Below are 21563 nucleotides of genomic sequence, written 5' to 3'. Positions count from 1 at the left end.
ATTTTGAGCATTACTTTACTAGCGTGTGAGATGAGTACAGTTGTGTGGTAGTTTGAGCACTCTTTGGCATTGCCTTTCTTTGGGATTGGAATGAAAACTGACCTTTTCCAGTCCTGTAGCCACTGCTGAGTTTTCCAAATTTGCTGACATATTGAGTGCAGCACTTTAACAGCATCATCTTGTAGGAGTTGAAATAGCTCAACTGGAATTCCATCACCTCCACTAGTTTTGTTTGTTCGTAGTGATGCTTTCTAAGGCCCACTTGACTTCACATTCCAGGATGCCTGGCTCTAGGTGAGTGATCACACCATCGTGATTATCTGGGTCATGAAGATCTTTTTTGTACAGTTCTGTGCATTCTTGCCACCTCTTTGGACCATGCAGAAGCACGCTGGCTGTGACAGACTACGCAGAAGCGTGGCAGAGAGGAGCTACCCCTCGCCCAAGGTCAGGGGCGGCAACTGAGAGCGCCAGGCTGTGACGGCGCAGGAGCAGCCAAGAGGAGCTACCCCACATCCAAGGTCAGGGGCAGCGGCTGAGACCAGCTACCCCACGCCCGAGGTCAGGGGAGGCAGCAAGAGGAGCAATGCCACGTCCAAGGAGCGGCGGCTGCGTGGGCGCAGGAGGGCCGAGAGGAGCTACTCCACGTTTAAGGTCAGGAGGAGTGGCCCTGAGGAGATACCCCTCGTCCAAGGTAAGGAGCAGCGGCTGCGCTTTGCTGGAGCAGCTGTGAAGAGATATCCCACAACTAAGGTAAGAAAACCCAAGTAAGAGGATAGGTGTTGCAAGAGGGCATCAGAGGGCAGACACACTGAAACCATAATCACATAAAACTAGCCAATCTGATCACACGGACCACAGTCTGTCTAACTCAGTGAAACTAAGCCATGCCATGTGGGGTCACCCAGGACAGAGGGGTCATGGTGGAGAGGTCATGTGGTCCACTTGAGAAGGGAATGGCAAACTACTTCAGTATTCTTGCCTTGAGAACCCCATGAACAGTATGAAAAGAGCTACCATAGGACTCAGCAATTCCATTCCTAGGTGTATACCCACGACAGTTGAAAGCATATGTTCACACAAACGTTCATGTCAGCATTATTTGTAATAACAAAAGGTAAAAACAACCGACATGTCCATAAAATGATGAATGGATAAATAAATCTGTCATATGCATACATTGGAGCATTATTTAACAATAAAAAAACAAAGTATTGATATATGTACAACATGGATGGAGCTGGTGAAAGAAGACATACAAAAGGTCACATCCCATTCATATGATTTCACTCATATGGGATGTCCAGAGTAGACAAATCCACAGACAAAGTTGTGGTTGCCTAGGTGGTGGTGATATAGTCAAAGCTATGGTTTTTCCAGTAGTCATGTATGGATGTGACAGTTGGACAATAAAAAAGACTGCCGAAGAATTGATGCCTTCAAACTGTGGTGCTGGAGAAGACTCTTGAGAGTCCCTTGGACTGCAAGGAGATCAAACAAGTTAATCCTAAAGGAAGTCAGTCCTCAATATTCACTGGAAGGACTGATGCTGAAGCTGAAACTCCAATACTTCAGCCATCTGATGTGAAGAGCCGACTCATTAGAAAAAAACCCTGATGCTGGGAAACGTTGAAGGCAAGAGGCAAAGGGGATGACAGAAGATGAGATGGTTGGATGTCATCACTGACTCAATGGACATGAGTTTGAGCAAGCTCCGGGAGATGGTGAAGGACAGGGAAGCCTGGCGTGCTGCAGTCCATGGGGTCACAAGAGTCAGACACTACTGAGCAACTGAACAACAACAAGTGGTGGTGATAGTGATGGCTGGGGAGTGTTGGCTAAGATGTTTCAGTTTGCAGAATAGGTGATTAAAATGTTCTAAAATCATAGTAGTAAATATTGTAAACATTTACAGAGTTGTGGCGGGCTACAGTCCATAGGGTCGCAAAGAGTCAGACATGACTGAAGCGACTGATCCCGCACGCATGCATGACCTTAACTCAGAGCAGTGAGGGTCAGGAAAGAAGAAGCTTGGTGATTGTGGATTAAAGAGGAAGTGGGAAGTAAGAAAATGAATATGGTGAATGTAGGCAGTTCTCTGGAGAAGCTTGGATGAAAAGTAAAGAATATCTATGGAGGTAATAAATAGTTAGAGATATCCAATGCTAAAAAAAGCTTTGTTTAATTCTGTCTCTGTAAACTTGCCTTATCTGGAAATTTCATATAAATGGATTCACTTAATATGCAGTTTTTTGTGTCCATCTCCTTTCATTTAGTATAAAATGTTGAGGTTCATTCATGGCATAACATGTATCTACAATTTGTCCCCTTTAATGGCCGCCATCCCTGGCCTCAGACACAGGGTAGCTCGTCTTGGTCACAGCCCCTGACCTCGGACGCTTAAAGCTCAACATTCAGAAAACGAAGATCATGGCATCCGGTCCCATCACTTCATGGGAAATAGATGGGGAAACAGTGGAAACAGTGGCAGACTATTTTTGGGGGCTCCAAAATCACTGCAGATGGTGATTGCTGCCATGAAATTAAAAGATGCTTACTCCTTGGAAGGAAAGCTATGATCAACCTAGATAGCATATTCAAAAGCAGAGACATTACTTTGCCAACTAAGGTCCGTCTAGTCAAGGCTATGGTTTTTCCAGTAGTCATGTATGGATGTGAGAGTTGGACTGTGAAGAAAGCTGAGCGCTGAAAAATTGATGCTTTTGAAGTGTGGTGTTGGAGAAGACTCTTGAGAGTCCCTTGGACTGCAAGGAGATCCAACCAGTCCATTCTGAAGATCAGCCCTGGGATTTCTTTGGAAGGAATGATGCTAAAGCTGAAACTCCAGTACTTTGGCCACCTCATGCAAAGAGTTGACTCATTGGAAAAGACTCTGATGCTGGGAGGGATTGGGGGCAGGAGGAGAAGGGGATGACAGAGGATGAGATGGCTGGATGGCATCACTGACTCGATGGACGTGAATCTGAGTGAACTCCGGGAGTTGGTCATGGACAGGGAGGCCTGGCGTGCTGCGATTCATGGGGTCGCAAAGAGTCGGACATGACTGAGTGACTGAATTGAATGTAAGCTTAATGGTATTTCATTATATGGAAGAACTTTTAATCTCCATTTTCTGGTTAATGTGCAATTTGGATTCTGTTTTTCACTATTGTGATTAACGTTATGGGCATTCATATATGTAAGTGCCTATTTACATATATGAACAAATATTTGCATTTCTCTTGGGTCTGCTGAGTCATTTAGTATTTGTGTTTAACTTTTTAAGAAATTCTCAGTAGCTGTACTATTTTATATTCCCACTAGCTCCAGTTTTCTATGTAGCAGTGTCTGCCTTTTTTATTATAGCCAATCTAGTGGGTGTTGCAGTGGCATCTCACTGAAGTTTTAATTTGCATTTTCCTAATGATTAATGATGTTCAGTATATTTTTATGTGCTTATTACCCATTCATATATCTTCATTGGAGCAATGTCTCTTAACAAACTTGACAATTTTTAAAATTTGAGTTGCTGCTGCTGCTGCTGCTGCTAGGTTGCTTCAGTCGTGTCCCACTCTGTGCAACCCCATAGACGGCAGCCCACTAGGCTCCCCCATCCCTGGGAGTCTCCAGGCAAGAACACTGGAGTGAGTTGCCGTTTCCTTCTCCAATGCATGAAAGTGAAAAGGGAAAGTGAAGTCGTTCAGTCGTGTCCGACTCTTAGTGACCCCATGGACTGCAGCCTACTAGGCTCCTCTGTCCATGGGATTTTCCAGGCAAGAGTACTCGATGGGGTGCCATTGCCTTCTCCGAAAATTTGAGTTACTTGTCTCTTATTATTGAGTTGTAAGTGTTCTTTAAATTTTTTAATATAAACTCTTTATCAAATATATTATTTGCAAAAATCTCCCAGCCTATGGCTTATATTTTTCATTTATTTAATGGTATCTTTTTAAATTAAACTTTTAATTTTGAGATAAATGTATGCTCACATGATGTTGTAAGGAAGAATACAGAGATACTATGTACCCTTTAACCACTTTCTTCCACTGGTAGTACCTTGCAAAACTATAGAGTATCATAACTGGGGTATTGACATTGATATGACCAAGATACAGAACAGTTCCTTCTCCACAAAGATCTTTCATGTTGCCCTTTTGTAACTACACCCAATTCCCTCCCAAACCCCTCCCTCATCCTTAACTCTGGCAAATGCTAATCTGTTCTCCATGTCAAGTTTTTCCCTTTAAGAATGTTATATAAATTGAGTCATACAGTATAGTCTGTTGGGGCAGATTGTTTTCTTTTTCTCAACTTTATTGGCAGTATATTAATAGTTAACAAATTAAAATTATAATATATTTAAAGGGCACAATGTGATGATTTGTTATACATATACATTGTGAAAAGATTACTGTCATCAAGTTAATTAACACATCACTCGCATATTTACCTTTTTTGGGTTTTTTTTGGTGAGAACTTAAGTTCTATTCTCTTGGCAAATGTCCATTATCCAATACAAATTTTCAAATGTGTGTGTGTGTGTGAAAGTCACTCAGTCGTGTCCATCTCTTTGTGACCCCATGGACTATACAGTCATGGAATTCTCTATGCCAGAATACTGGAGTGGGTAGCATTTCCCTTCTCCAGGGGATCTACTATAGTCACCATGTTATACATTAGATCCTCAGATCTTATTCATCTTATAACTGAAGGTTTGTACCCTATTACTCTATTTTCCCTACACCCCAGTTCTGGCCAATACCATTCTGTACTCTATTTCTATGAGTTTAACTCTTTTTAAAGTTCCACATAGAAGTGATACCATGCTGTATTTGTTTTCCTCTGTTGGTTTACTTTATTTAGTAAAATACTCTCCAGGTTCATACATGTTGAAAATAGCAGTATTGTAAATAGCAGTATTTCCTTCCTTTTAAAGGCTAAATAATATTCCTTTGTGTGTATATAACACATTATTCTTATCCATTCATCTGTCAACGGATACTTAGGTTGTTTTCATACCTTGGCTGTTGTGAATAACGATACGATGAATATATAGCAGTATAGCTATCTCTGCTGCTGCTGCTAAGTTGCTGCAGTCATGTCTGACTCTGTGCGACCCCATAGACGGCAGCCCACCAGGCTCCTCCATCCCTGGGATTCTCCAGGCAAGAACACAGGAGTGGGTTGCCATTTCCTTCTCCAATGCATGAAAGTGAAAAGTGAAAGTGAAGTCGCTCTGTCGTGTCTGACTCTTAGCAACCCCATGGACTGCAGCCCACCAGGCTCCTCTGTCCATGGGATTTTCCAGGCAAGAGTACTGAAGTGGGGTGCCATTGCCTTCTCCAACAGCTATCTCTTCAAGATAGTTATTTTGTATCACACTATGGTATTTCTATTTTCAAATTATTTTGGAATCTTCATACTGTTTTTCATAGTGGCTACACCAGATTACATTCTTGCCCACAGTGTACAAGGATTCTCTTTTCTCTGCAAACTCACCAGCATTTATTTCTTGTTTTTTTGATAATAGACATCTTACCAGGTGTTAGGTGACATCTCCCTGTGGTTTTGATTTGCATTTCTCTGATGGTTAGCGATGTCGAACACCTTTTCATGTACCCATTGGCAATTTGTGTATCTTCTTACAAGATGTCTGTTCATGTCCTTTGTCCATCTTTGAATTGTCCGTTTTTTGCTTTGGAGATGTGTGGTTCTTTGTGTATGTTAGATATTAACCTCTTGTTAGATATATGGTTTGCAAATATTTTCTCCCATTCCATATGTTGTCTCTTCTTCATTTTGTTTATGGTTTCCTTTACTGTGCATAATCTTTTTAATTTGAAATAGTCTCATTTGTTTATATTTTATTTTGTTGCCTTTGGTTTTGGTGTAAATTACAAAAAAAAATGCCAAGGCCAGTGTCAAGGAGCATAACCTGTATGTTTTGTTTTGTTTTTAGCAGATCTCAAATTCAAGTCTTTAATTCATTTTGAGGTTATTTTGTGTTTGTGTAAGTTAGGGGTTTAGTTTCATTTTTTTCCATGTGGATATCTAGTTTTCCCAGCACTATTTTTTTGAGAAATTATTCTTTCTTCATTGCATATTCTTAGCTAGTTTGTCAAAAATTAATTGGCCTTTTTGTATATGGGTTTATTTCTGGGCTATCGATTATGTTTCACTGCTATATGTGTCAGTTTGCATGTCAATACCATACAGCTTGATGACTATATATAATTTTACAATATAGTTTGAAATGAGGAAGTGTGATGCCTCCAACTTTGTTGTTCTTTCTCAAGATTGCTTACCTATCCAGGGTCTTTCATGGTTACATGTGAATTTTAGAATTGTTTTTTCTATTTCTGTGAAAATGCCTTTGAAACTTTGATAGGGTTTACATTAAATCTGCAGAATTCTTTGGATAGTAAGGACATTTTAACAATATTCTTCCAATCCATGAGTGTGGCAAATATTTCTGTTTGCTTGTATCATCTTCAATTTCTTTTATTGATGTCTTATAGTTTTCAGTGTACAGGTCTTTTACCTCCTTGGTTAAATTTATTCCTAAGTATTTTATTATTCCGAAGTTATTGTACATGGCATTTTTTTTTTACTTTCTCTTCCTGATAGTTCATTTTTGGTGTATAGAAACACAACTGATTTTGAATCAAGCAACTTTGTTGAATTTACTGGTTCTAACAGCTATTTGGTGGTTTTTTTTAGAGTTTTCTAAATATCAATATAATACAATGTCATCTGAAAACAGACAATTTTATTTCTTCCTTTCCAAATTGGATGCCTGTTATTTCTGTTTCTTGTCTAATTGCTCTGGCTCGACTTAGAGTAGTATCAAATAAAAGTAGTGAGGATGGGCATTCTTGTCTTCTTCCTGATTGTAGAAGAAAAGTGTTTTTTTCCCCCATTATTAAGTATAATGTTAGCTGTGGGCTTGTCATATATGGCTTTTTTATGTTGGTGTACGTTCCTTCTATACTCAATTTGTTGACAGTTTTTATCATGAATGGATGTTGACATTTATAAAATGATTTTTTTGCATCTGTTGAAATGATATATGATTTTTATTTTGTTAATGTGGACTATCACACTGATTGATTTGCATATACTGAACTGTCCTTGTATCCCAGAAATAAATCCCATTTGATCATGGTGTATGATCCTTTTAATGTATTGCTGAACTCAGTTTGTTGAGAATTTTTGAATCTGTATTCATCAGGGATATTGGCCTGTAATTTTCTTTTCTTCCACTGTCCTTGACTGGCTTTGGTATCAGAGTAATACAGGCTGATTAGAACCTGCACCCTCTAGCAGCAGCTGGGAAGTAGTCAAACTCCTACCAGGGAGAAACTGGGAGATGCATGGTTTTTGCCTGCTCCCGCTGCATGTCATTGTTTGCTTTAGTCCTATGGAACTCATGAATGCTAGCTATGTTGGCTTCCAGAGCTAGGTGATTTGGGAGCCTGGTGGCAGCCATAAAAGTTAAGGCACTAGATATGTGGACAAGCTCCTTCAAGGGAAGTACTGGCAAATTGGTTTTATTGTTGGAGAGAACAAAAGGGGGAAATTGAAGAAAGTGCCCACCAGATTTGGGGGCTCCAGGAAGGAACGCAGTAATCAGCTGCATGCTAATTAAAACCTTGACCCTCAGGCAGCAGTTGTAAAATATGCAGTCAAATTCTTTTATGGGAAAGATTGGGAGATGAGCATGTTTGTATGTTCCCTCTGCACTGAGCCCTGGAGGCCAGCCACAGTTGAGTGCTTGCATGCCTGTTACTGAGCTGGTTCTTTGTTTGCCATAGTCCTGTAGGACTCAGGAATGCAAGCCCCATTGGCTTTCAGAGCTAGGTGTTTTGGGGGCCCATCTCTCAGGTGAGAGTCTTAAAACTTGGGGCAGTAGATGTGTGGTCCAAATCTTTTCTTCCTCAGGGAGAAGCTAGGAGTTTGAAATTCATTCCTATTTGTATGGTACTGTGCTAGGGGTGGGGTTTATGGCTAGTGTCTCAGTCTTTCCTATCTGTTCCAATGATGGTATTTCCTCAGTCACTTGATGTTTAAGAGTCACTCAGCTAGTTTCTGGATTTCTCTCAGAGGAAATTGCTCCATGTGTAGCTGTACATTCAGTGTGTCCATGAGAGGAGGGAAATTCAGGATCCTCTTATGTTACCATCTTGGTCTGGAATCTTCTTGTACTGAGTTTTTTCACTCAATATAATTCCTTGCAGACTCATCCATATAGATGCATAAAATAATTGTTCATTACTTTTCATTCCCGAGTAGTATTCCATGATGTGGATGCGTGTACGTTTGTTTAACCACCCATCTATTGAAGAATATCTGGGTTGTTACATTTTGTGGCAATTAAAAATAAAGTTGTTATGAACATTTGTGTGTAGGTTTTTGTATGAACATAAATTTTTATTTCTTTGGGGAAAATGACCAAGAGTGCAATTTCTTAAGAATGTCCTATGAAATACAAGTGCTTTTAATTTTAAGTCCACTTATCAGCTTTTCATGGATTGTACTTTTGATGCTGTATGTAAGAACTCAAGGTCATGAATTCCCAGGGTCATGAAGATTTTCTCCTATGTTTTCTTCTATCAGTTTTACAGTTGTAGCTCTTACATTTAGCTTGATTACCTATTTTGAGTGGATTTTTATATATATCCCCAAATTCATTCATTTTGCAAGTAGATATCCAATCATCCCTGCATCATTTGTTAAAAAGACTATATTGTAATTGAATTTCTCTGACACCTTTGTGGAAAATCAGTTGATCATAAGTGTGAAGACTTATTTCTGGACCTTCAGCTCTGTTCTATTGATCTATATGTCTATCCTTATGCCATCACTATACTGGCTTGTTAACTGTGGCTTTATAGTAAATTTTGAAATTTAGTAACATATTGCCTCAAATTTTATCTTTTTTTTTCAAAAATTTTTGGTTCTTCTAGGTCTTTGCATGTCCATATACATTGAGGGTCTATTTATCAGTTTCTACCAAGAAAAGGATGCTAGGATTTTAATAGGGATTGCAGTGATTTATAGATCAATTTTGTGAAAATGGCCATCTTTACAATATTGAATACTCCAATCCATGAAAATGAAATGTCTTTCCATTTATTTAGATCCTCTTTAATTTCTCACACAATGTTTGCAGTTGTTATTATACAAATCTTTTACATATTTTGGTAAATGTACTCCTAAGCATTTTATTCTTTTTGATGTTATTATGAATGGAATTGTTTTATTAATATCAATATTTGATGGTTTATTGCTAGTATGAAACAATACAATTGAATTTTGTACATTGATCTTGTATCATGCAACCTTACTAGAGTCATTTATTAGTTCTAGTAAGTGTTTTGTGGATTCTTCTTCTACATATGCAATCTGCGAATAATAGCAGTTTTAAATCTTTCATTCCAAACTTGATGTGCATTATATATCTATTCATCATTTATTTATATTTGTTTTTGCCTTATTTCAGTGCAGTGCTGAAGGAAGTGGTGAAAGCAGAAATCCTTGCCCCGTTCCTGGACTTATGGGAAAGTATACAGTTTTCACCAAAAGTATGATGTGAATTGTGGATTTTTTTGGTAAGCACTGTTTATTAGGTTGAGGAAATTCTCTTTTCTTTCTGGTTTGTTGCATCATGACTGCTAGCTTTTGTCACAGTCTGTTTGTGTTTCTCTTGAGATGATCATGTTTTTTTCTCCCTTTATTCTATTAATATAATATTGATAGATTACATTAATTGATTTTCAGATATTAAACCAATTTAGCATTACTACACTAAATCTCACTTGTGTCATGGTGTATAATCCTTTTTATATGTTGCTGAATTCGATTTGCTAATTTTATTAGTTTTCTTTACTGCGTAACAAATGATCACAAACTCGGCAGCTTAAAAGAACACCCACTTATTAGCTCACAGTCCTGTAGGTCAGAGGTTTAGCATGTCATGACTGAGTTATCTGCTCAATGTCTCACAAGACTGAATTCTATCACACTAATATTTTCTTAAGGGCATTTGCATCTATGTTCATGAGGGATATTGGTTTGTACTTGTCTTTCACTGGGATATTTGGATCTAACTTTGGTATCAGGTAACACTCTGAGCATGGACTTTTAAAATTTTTATTATTTCATTTTCTTTATTTGTTATAGCTCAGTTCAGATTTTCTATTTCTTCCTGCATCAGTTTCATTAATTTGTCTCATCCTAGAAGTTTGTCAATTTCATATAAGTTTTTCAATTCATTGACACAAAAGTTGTTCATAATACACCCCATGTACAACAATATTGTCTCCCTGCAAAATTCATGTCCACCCAGAACCTCAGAATGTGACCTTATTTGGAAATAGGGTCTTTGCAGATGCAATTAGTTAGGATGAGATCATCCTGGATTAAGGAGAAGGCAGTGACACCCCACTCCAGTACTCTTGCCTGGAAAATCCCATGGACGGAGGAGCCTGGTAGGCTGGAATCCATGGGGTGGCGAAGAGTCGGACACAACTGAGAGACTTCACTTTCACTTTTCACTTTCATGCATTGGAGAAGGAAATGGCAACCCACTCCAGTGTTTTTGCCTGGAGAATCCCAGGGACGGGGGAGCCTGGTGGGCTGCCATCTATGGCGTCTCACAGAGTCGGACACGACTGAAGTGACTTTGCAGCAGTAGCATCCTGGATTAAAGTGGACTCTAAATATGTGTCCTCTTATGGTTACCCGAAGATGCAGAGTAGACACACACGTATGAAGCCACAACCCCTGGAATGCCAAGGATTGCCAGCAACCACCAAAGGCTGGAAGAGGCAACGAAAATTCTCTCCTAAAGCTTTTGGAGGGAGTGTGGCTCTACCAACACCTTAATTTCAGACTTCTAGTCTCCAGAATTGTGAGAGAATAAATTTGTGTTGTTTTAAACTACCCAGTTTGTGGTAATTTGTTACAGCAATCCTAAGGAAATGAACACACTTCCTTAAAGTCCTTTTAAGTTTTGCAGGGTCAGTAGAGTTTTCTTTTTCATTCCTGACTTCGATAATTTCTGCCTTTCCTATTTTTTTTTTGTTAGTCAGTCTAGTTAAAAGTTTGTTAATGATAATCTTTTCAAGGAATAACTTCTGTCTTTAACAATTTTAATTAATTCATTTATTTTTTGTTTTCTCTTTCATGGTTTCCCTCATAATCATATTATTTACTTCTGCTTCAGTTCAATTCGGTTCAGTTGCTCAGTCGAGTCTGACTCTTTGTGACCCCATGAATCAAAGCACGCCAGGCCTCGCTGTCCATCACCAACTCCTGAAGTTCACTCAGATTCACGTTCATTGAGTCAGTGATGCCATCCAGCCATCTCATCCTCTGTCGTCCCCTTCTCCTCTTGCTCCCAATCCCTCCAAGCATCAGTCTTTTCCAATGAGTCAACTCTTTGCATGAGGTGGCCAAAGTACTGGAGTTTCAGCTTCAGCATCATTCCCTCCAAAGAAATCCCAGGGCTGATCTCCTTCAGAATGCATTGGTTGGATCTCCTTGCAGTCCCAGGGACTCTCAAGAGTCTTCTCCAACACCACACTTCAAAAGCATCAATTCTTCGGTGCTCAGCTTTCTTTATAGTCCAACTCTCACATCCATACATGACTACTGGAAAAACCATAGCTTTGACTAGATGGACCTTTGTTGGCAAAGTAATGTCTCTGTTTTTTAATATGCTGTCTAAGTTGATCATAGATTTCTTCCAAGGAGCAAGCATCTTTTAATTTCGTGGCTGCAGTCACTACCTGCAGTGATTTTGGAGCCCCCCAAAATAAAAGCTGTCACTGTTTCCATTGCTTCCCCATCTATATGCTATGAAGTGATGGGACAGGATGCCATGCTCTTATGATATTAATATAGCCACTCTAGTTCTCCTATGGTTACTGTTATAATGGAATATATTTTTTCCATTCTTTTACTTTCAACATGTTTGTGTTTTTAAATATAGCATGAGGTCGAATCATTTTTTTAAAAATCCTCTCTGACTTATCTCTACCATTTGTTTAGGGTATTTACACTATTCAGATTTAATTCTTATTATAGTTTAATTTCATTTGCCATTCTCAATTTGTTTTCTATATGACTCCTATCTTTGCTTTTTCATTTACTTCCTTCTTTTGTGTTAAATATTTTAAGTGTACCATTTAATCTCCCTACTAATTTTTGTTACTACAGTTTTTGATGTTTTATGCCTGGGTACTCTAGGGATTACAATATTTATCATAATCTACTAATTTATCATAATATATTTCAAATTAATACTAAATTCTGATAAAATAAACTTTGCTCTGATATAATTCAATTTACTTCTCCCACCATTGTGCTATTACTGACATATGTATTACACCTCTGTACATTTTAAGCCCAGCAATACAATATCATAATTATTGCCCTATATAATCTCAGGTTGTTTTGAGGATTAAATGAGACAGTGTATAAGGACACAGTAAGTGCTTTATTGACTACGCCAAAGCCTTTGACTGTGTGGATCACAATAAACTGTGGAAAATTCTGAAAGAGATGAGAATACCAGACCACCTAACCTGGCTCTTGAGAAACCTATATGCAGGTCAGGAAGCAACAGTTAGAACTGGACATGGAACAATAGACTGGTTCCAAATAGGAAAAGGAGTACGTCAAGGCTGTATATTGTCACCCTGCTCTTTTAACTTATATGCAGAGTACATCATGAGAAACGCTGGGCTGGAAGAAACACAAGCTGAAATCAAGATTGCCAGGAGAAATATCAATAACCTCAGATATGCAGATGACACCACCCTTATGGCAGAAAGTGGAGAGGAACTAAAAACCCTCTTGATGAAAGTGAAAGAGGAGAGTGAAAAGGTTGGCTTAAAGCTCAACATTCAGAAAACGAAGATCATAGCATCTGGTCCCATCAGTTCATGGGAAATAGATGGGAAAACAGTGGAAAGAGTGTCAGACTTCATTTTTCTGGGCTCCAAAATCACTGCAGATGGTGACTGCAGTCATGAAATTAAAAGATGCTTACTCCTTGGAAGAAAAGTTATGACCAACCTAGATAGCATATTCAAAAGCAGAGACATTACTTTGCCACCAAAGGTCCATCTAGTCAAGGCTATGGTTTTTCCAGTGGTCATGTATGGATGTGAGAGTTGGACTGTGAAGAAGGCTGAGCACCGAAGAATTGATGCTTTTGAATTGTGGTGTTGGAGAAGACTATTGAGTGTCCCTTGGACTGCAAGGAGGTCCACCCAATCCATTCTGAAGGAGATCAGCCCTGGGATTTCTTTGGAAGGAATGATGCTAAAGCTGAAACTCCAGCACTTTGGCCACCTCATGCGAAGAGTTGACACATTGGAAAAGACTCTGATGCTGGGAGGTATTGGGGGCAGGAGGAGAAGGGGATGACAGAGGATGAGATGGCTGGATGGCATCACTGACTCGATGGACATGAGTCTGAGTGAACTCCGGGAGTTGGTGATGGACAGGGAGGCCTGGCGTGCTGCGATTCATGGGGTCGCAAAGAGTCGGACACGACTGAGAGACTGAACTGAACTGAACTCATTCATCTTATTGAGAAATAAAATTTCTGAATTTCAACTCATCCCCTTTTTAAAAGAAATAGGAACGATCAGTTCAGTTCAGTCGCTCAGTGGTGTCCGACTCTTTGCGACCCCATGAATCACAGCAAGCCAGGCCTCCCTGTCCATCACCAACTCCCAGAGTTCACTCAGACTCATGTCCATCCAGCCATCTCATCCTCTGTCGTCCCCTTCTCCTCCTGACCCCAATCCCTCCCAGCATCAGGGTCTTTTCCAATGAGTCAACTCTTCGCATCAAGTGGCCAAAGTATTGGAGATTCAGCTTCAGCGTCAGTCCTTCCAATGAACACCCAGGACTGATCTCCTTGCAGCCCAAGGGACTCTCAAGAGTCTTCTCCAACACCACAATTCAAAAGCATCAATTCTTCAGTGCTCGGCTTTCCTTATAGTCCAACTCTCACATCCATCCATGACCACTGGGAAAACCATAGCCTTGATTAGACGGACCTTTGTTGGCAAAGTACTATCTCTGCTATTCAATATGCTATCTAGGTTGGTCATAACTTTCCTTCCAAGGAGTAAGCGTCTTTTAATTTCATGGCTGCAATCAGTGATTGCAGTGATTTTGGAGCCCCAGAAAATAAAGTCTGACACTGTTTCCACTGTTTCCCCATCTATTTCCCATGAAGTGATGGGACCAGATGCCATGATCTTCGTTTTTGAATGTTGAGCTTTAAGCCAACTTTTTCACTCTCCTCTTTCACTTTCATCAAGAGGCTCTTTAGTTCTTCTTCACTTTCTGCTATAAGGGTGGTGTCATCTGCATATCTGAGGTTATTGATATTTCTCCTGGCAATCTTGATTCCAGCTTGTGCTGCTTCCAGCCCAGCGTTTCTCATGATGTACTCTGCATAGAAGTTAAAAGAGCAGGGTGACAATATACAGCCTTGACGTACTCCTTTTCCAATTTGGAACCAGTCTGTTGTTCCATGTCCAGTTCTAACTGTTCCTTCCTGACCTGCATACAGGTTTCTCAAGAGGCAGGTCAAGTGGTCTGGTATTCCCATCTCTTTCAGAATTTTCTACAGTTTATTGTGATCCACATAGTCAAAGACTTTGGCATAGTCAAGAAAGCAGAAATAGATGTTTTTCTGCAACTCTCTTGCTTTTTCCATGATCCAGTGGATGTTGGCAATTTGATCTCTGGCACATCTGCCTTTTCTAAAGCCAGCTTGAACATCTGGAAGTTCACGGTTCATGTATTGCTGAAGCCTGGCTTGGAGAATTTTGAGCATTACTTTACTAGCAGGTGAGATGAGTGCAATTGTGCGGTAGTTTGAGCATTCTTTGGCATTGCCTTTCTTTGGGATTGGAATGAAAACTGACCTTTTCCAGTCCTATGGCCACTGCTGAGTTTTCCAAATTTGCTGACATATTGAGTGCAGCACTTTCACAGCATTATCTTGTAGGATTTGAAATAGCTCCACTGGAATTCCATCACCTCCACTAGCTTTGTTTGTAGTGATGCTTCCTAAGGCCCGCTTGACTTCACATTCCAGGATGTCTGGCTCTAGGTGAGTGATCACATCTTCGTGATTATCTGGGTCATGAAGATCATTTCTGTACAGTTCTTCTGTGTATTCTTTCCACCTCTTCTTAATATCTTCTGCTTCTGTTAGGTCCATACTATTTCTGTCCTTTGTTGAGCCCATTTTTGCATGAAATGTTCCCTTTGTATCTCTAATTTTCTTGAAGAGATCTCTAGTCTTTCCCATTCTATTGTTTCCCTCTATTTCTTTGCATTGATCACTGAGGAATGCTTTCTTATCTCTCCTTGCTATTCTTGGGAACTCTGCTTTCAAATGGGTGCATCTTTAGTTTTCTCCTTTGCTTTTCACTCCTCTTCTTTTCAAAGCTATTTGTAAGGCCTCCTCAGTCAGCCATTTTGCGTTTTTGGGTTTCTTTTTCTTGGGGATGGCCTTGATCCCTGTCTCCTGTACAATGTCACGAACCTCCGTCCATAATTCATCAGGCACTCTGTCTATCAGGCCTAAGTAAGGTAAGGAGTCTTAAAGGAGATCCAACACATGTGAACCTGATACTCTAAAGGGCTCTAAGTCAGGGTACAGACAAACCACAACTAAAACAGCTCCCCTAAGAAGGATACATGTATATGTATAGCTGAGTCTCTTCGCTGTTCACTCAAAATCATCACAGCATTGTTAATGCACTATACTGCAATATAAAATAAAAAGTTTAAAAAATAAAAGAGGGAAAAGATGTTAAGTTAAAATGAATAAATAAATAAAAGTAGCTCCCCTATATCAATCAGGACTCAGTCAGGAAAACAGAAGTCACCCTGTGTACCAAGTACGAGGAGCTTTTTTTTTTTTTTAAGATTTCTACAGTAGTATTGTTGATTTATAAAGTTGTGTAAGATTTTTAATACAAGGAAACAGAGACTTACATATCTGTTGGAAAGGCTAGGGGAACAAAGTTCAGGGAAGGTGCTGGCAGAGTTTTCAGCCTGCAGCACCAACACAGGGGATAAGAGCTCACCTAGAAATCTCTGTGAACCTCAAGAACCACTGGGTAGCTCCCATCAATATTACATATTTCTGATTCCTTCACAGTGAAAATCTCAGCCCCTAAAACATTAGCATACTTATTTGCTTTATCTTGTGATACACATTCAATTGTTTCAGAATTCAAGTAGTATTAACAATGAACCTAATGAAGAAAACTAAGATGTCTCAAGTTATTTTTTCTCAGAATATGTCTCACTGAATATTTACAAAATACTATGTTCAAAGGTTACTTGGAAGATGATTTGCTCTACATAAACAATTAGGTTCTTTGAATATGTGGTAGAACCCTAGTGGAGCCATCTAGTCCAGAAGTTTTTCTGTAGAACAATTTTTCCACAGTTATGAAGAATTCAAACCAAAAGGTTGACAGAATTGGAAAGTGTATAGCTATATACCCTCTATTTTTTTTTAGTATTTTGCCTTATTTGATTTATGTAGATAAATAGTAGATGAACACCTTTTATTTTTTGCTGAACCATTTGAAAATTGCAGGGGTCATGAGAGTTTACCCCTAAATTTTTTAGCATGCATCTCCTAAGAATAAAGACATTCTGCAGAACCACAATATTATCATACCCAAGACAATTAACAATAATTCCCTAGTAACATCTAATATTTGATTCATACTAAAATTTCCCTGTGTCCCCAAAATATTTATAGTTTTTATAAAAACATAGTACAATCAAAGTTTGTGAAATGAATCTTGGTTTTTGGCCACATGGCATGTGGGATCTTAGTTCTCAGATTAGGGATTGCTCTCATACCGCTGCATTGGAAGCACAGAGTCTGAACCCCTGGAGTGCCAAGGAGATTCCATACATTTGGTTTTGATGTCTCTTTTGTCTCTTTCTTTTTTGTTGAGTATAGTTGAGGTACAATATTAGGTAAGTTTCAGGTGAACAACATAGCAATCACAACTTTAAAAGTTGTATTCCATTTATAGTTATTATAAAATATTGGACTATATCCTTGTAGATTATTTATTTTATACATAGTAATTTGTACCTCTTTAGTTTCTTTTAACCAAGAACACGTCCTTTACCTTTTTCTCCATAACATTTGTGTTTGGTGGAATCCAGGCCCATTTTCTTACCGAATGTCCCACATTCTGGATTTAACTGATTGTTTTCTTCTGGTGGTTTTAACTTATCCCTCTATCCCCTAAATTTCTTATAAACTCAAAGTTAGAGATAGAGCTATGCTGTCCAATACATTAGTAACTAGCCATATGTTTGCAACGTGGTTAGACTAAAATGAAATGCACTGTAAGTATAAGATATACAATAGAATTTGAAGACATTGTTTAAAAAGAATGTAAACTATCTTATTAATAATTTTATATTGATTCCATGATGAAATAATACTTTTGCTATATTTGGTTAAGTGAAATATATTATTAATATTAGTATCATCTATTTGTACTTTTAATGTGGTTACTAGAAATTTAATATGACACTTGTGGCTTGCATCATATCTCTTTTGGACAACATTGGTAGAAGCTTGAGTAAATTCAGGTTAAACATTTTGGGCAAGGAAACTTCACTGGTAGTATTGTGTACTTCATATTACATCACATAAAGTGACTGCTGCTGCTAAGTCGCTTCAGTCGTGTCTGACTCTGTGCGACCCCAGAGATGGCAGCCCACCAGGCTCCCCCATCCCTGGGATTCTCCAGGCAAAAACACTGGAGTGGGTTGCCATTTCCTTCTCCAATGCATGAAAGTGAAAAGTGAAAGTGAAGTCTCCCAGTCGTGTCTGACTCTTCGCAACCCCATGGATTCCAGCCTACCAGGTTCCTCCGTCCATGGGATTTTCCAGGCAAGAGTACTGGAGTGGGGTGCCATTGCCTTCTCCACATCAAGTGACTATATTAGCCCAATCAGACTACTGTAAAAAAAAAAAAATACCATATCTTGGGTGACTTAGAATACAAATATTTATTTCTCACAGTCAGGAGGCTGGAAAGTCCAAGATCAAGGTGCTGGCAGATTTGGTGTCTGGAGAGAACCTGCTTCCTGGTTCATACACAGTTTTCTTCTCACTGTCTCCTTACACAGTGGAAGGGGCTAGAGAGCTCTCTGGGGTCACTTTTACAAGCGCTCTAATCCCATTCATGAGGGCTCCACTCTCGTGACCTCATCACCTCCCAAAGGCCCCATCTCCTCATAACATCACATTGGGGTTAAGATTTCAACATATTAATTTGGTAGGGGACACAAACATTCCGTTAATAACATTTTGGCCCCTGAAACTTCATGTCCTTCTCACACACAAAATACATTCATTTCATCCCAATAGCTCCAGAAGTCTTAACTGGATCCAGAGTTAACTCTAAAGTCTAAGTTCAAGGTCTCATCTAAGTACCACCTAAATCAGATATGGGTGCTAAACTCTCACCAGAATTGCCTTTAAAATTCTGTTCACAAAATTGTAGGCTTTTCCCTCACATGCATCTCAAAACACTTTCAGCCTCTACCCATTACCCGATTCCAAAACTGCTTCCACATTTTTAGGTATTTATTATAGCAGCACAGCACTTCTCAGTATCAACTTCTGTCTTAGTCCATTCAGGCTGCTATAACAAAAATACCGTAGGCCTCAATAATGAACATCCATTTCTCACAAGTCTGGAGGCTGAGCAGTCTAAGATCAAAGTGCTGGCAGATTCTGTGTCTGGTGAAGATCCGCCTCCTGTTCAGATGACTGTCTTCTTTCCGTGGTCCCACATAGCAGAAGAAGTGAGAGAGCTCTCTGCAGTTCCTTTTATAAGGGCACTAATTCCATTCATGACCTAATCACCTCCCAAAGATCCCAACCATAGCTATATAATATTTCATTCTATCATTACACTAGGCATTACTTAAATCTCCTATGGTATGTCATTTAGCTTCATTCCAAATTTTTTTTTAATTATAAGAATACTGCACTGACATCACTGAGAACAGCATATTCCTTATTTAAAGTTTTATAGCTTATTTATTAATTCAATCTAATTCTGAAGATAAGAATTTACTTTTAACATTTCATCTTTGCAATGAGGTTTTTTTTTAATTTATTTAGCTGGGCCAAGTCTTTGTTGCTGCCTGTGGGCTCTTAGTTGCAGCATGCAAGATCTAGTTCCCTGACCAGGGATTGAACCAGGCCCCGTGTATTGGCAATGTGGAGTCTTAACCACTGGACCACAGTGAGGCATTTAATAGGGTATTGTCTTTTTCCCACCACATGACTCTTGAACTTTTAGACACTGATTTATAAACAGCATGTACCAGCAACAGACATTGTAAAATTTTTACTCACCCATTCTACTTCCAAGGCTTCCCTTACCTCATCTTCTCACATACATTAAGCACGAGAGAATATTCAGGAGAACCTGAAGACAAAGTCCCATCTGTACAAGTGGGCTCTACTGATGTCCATACACTTTGCCCTCAGTTAAATGCCAAAGCCTCATGTACCTCTAGACATCAATGTTTCTATGATATCCTGATTTGGGATTTATACCTACTTCTCGAATAATTTGAAATGGGTTTTAAGATTAAACATAATGCAAAAAAAGGGGAGGACTAAAACATGAAAGCAGAACAGAGGCCATTAAGGAAGTAGTGAGACTTGTACTTACTTATCAGAAACCTAAGGAGACAAATATCAAGGTAATGTTTTTCAGAAACCTGGATGCATTTGGAAGCCATCATCAATATTCTGCTAAACCAGCACTGGTGCCATTCTCTTTGTTTCTGCAGAAGAGAATTTTGAACCACTGGCTCCAGAACCACTCTGCCTGTGCTACAGTCCTTGCTAGCACAATGGATGGCCCCCCATATCTGCCCCCTATCTGTTCTCCAGACTCATGCCTTCCAGCATCCCTTTCTTGCGCTAGGCTCCAGATATACAGAAGCATTTGCACTAACCAAAATGTGCTGAGTTACTTCAAACCTTTGTGCCTTTGCTCCCATTGTCCCTCTTCCTGAAATAGCCTTGTCCCCACCCCAATGTATCCATCTAATGAAAACTTATTCATCTCTAATTTATGAAGCCTTCCCTGAATTTCTCTGGTATAACTGATCATTTCTTCATCTATGATCCCACCATGCATTGCAACACTTTAGAACAGTTTAGAACATATTTCCTGCTACAACACTATGAGCTCCTGAAGGGGAAAGAACATGTCTTTTCATCTTTGTCTCCCCAGTGCCCAGCACATAGTAAATGACTAAATTAATAAATTTTGAGGCTGAGTTGTAAAAGTAATTTCATAACTGTTTTTAACATCATTTAAGTTATTATATAATCCCACAGTGACTACTTTGAAGGCAAGAACATTAATTTGGAGGACTGTAAATTCTGGAAAGTTGTTAAAAATCAGCCACATTAACTTTATCTTCACTTTTCACACTGTGTCCTCAAAGATACTACTAGGCATTAAATTAAGGGACACTTTGATTTTACTTTCTGGGGCATATAAATCAAGGTAGGTCATGTTATGCCGCAATAGTAAACGATTCAAAGATCTCAGTAGGTTAAAACAGCATGAGTTTCTTTCTCTCCTAAACAGTCCACTGCTGGTCGGGGTGACTTTTTAGGGTAGCTGTCCTCTACTTGATGGCTCAGTATTGCATTTCTGTTATCAATGGGTGCTTCCCTGTTTGACAATGCAGAGGAAAACAGCACTGGAGAGTGGAGAACCAATGATTAAATGCTTCTACTTAGAAGCAACATAGCTCATATGGCCACATCTAACTTCAAGAGAGGAAAATAGTATAATTCTCCTCTGTGTGCAGAAGGAAAAACACAAGCAATATTAGTGAGCAAATTATTTACCTCCTCTGAGACTCAGTCTCCTTACATGTGGAAGGAAGATAATGATAACAAAGCCCATCTCATCACTACAACCTTAGTAGTAGAACTTACAAAGTCCTTTATGATCTGACCTGATTTAATTCTCCAGTTTCATCATTTATCTTTCCATGCTCATATTTAACTTCCAATTTAATGAGCTCTTTTCATTTCCCAAAAAGTCTTGCCCTATCTCCCCTTTTTGGCCTCTGAATGTTCATACAAACCACTCCTTCTCCCTAGAATGTTCTCTCCTTGTGCACCCCCATTTTTTTGTCTAACTCCTACCTGTGCTCCAGCTCTCAACCCAAATGTCACTTTTTCCAGGATACCTTTTCTGCCTCTTTCCAACTCCATGAGAAAAGGGATCAAATCTATCTTGTTCCCACAAATCTTCAGCTTCTAAAAGAAAATCTGAAACATGGTAGGATATGTTTAAACTTGGGTTTAAGATATGCAGGGTATAGAATGAATATTACCCAAGTTTAGCAAGAGTCACATAACATAAGTATTTGATACAGTTTCTTTGGAGTATAGGAGCATAAAGGTATAGTGAACAGGGAAACTATGG

Source organism: Budorcas taxicolor, chromosome X (genome assembly GCF_023091745.1).
Source record: "Budorcas taxicolor isolate Tak-1 chromosome X, Takin1.1, whole genome shotgun sequence".
In the NCBI taxonomy this organism is placed as follows: Eukaryota; Metazoa; Chordata; class Mammalia; order Artiodactyla; family Bovidae; genus Budorcas; species Budorcas taxicolor.
Note: the sequence above shows the minus strand (reverse complement) of the source record.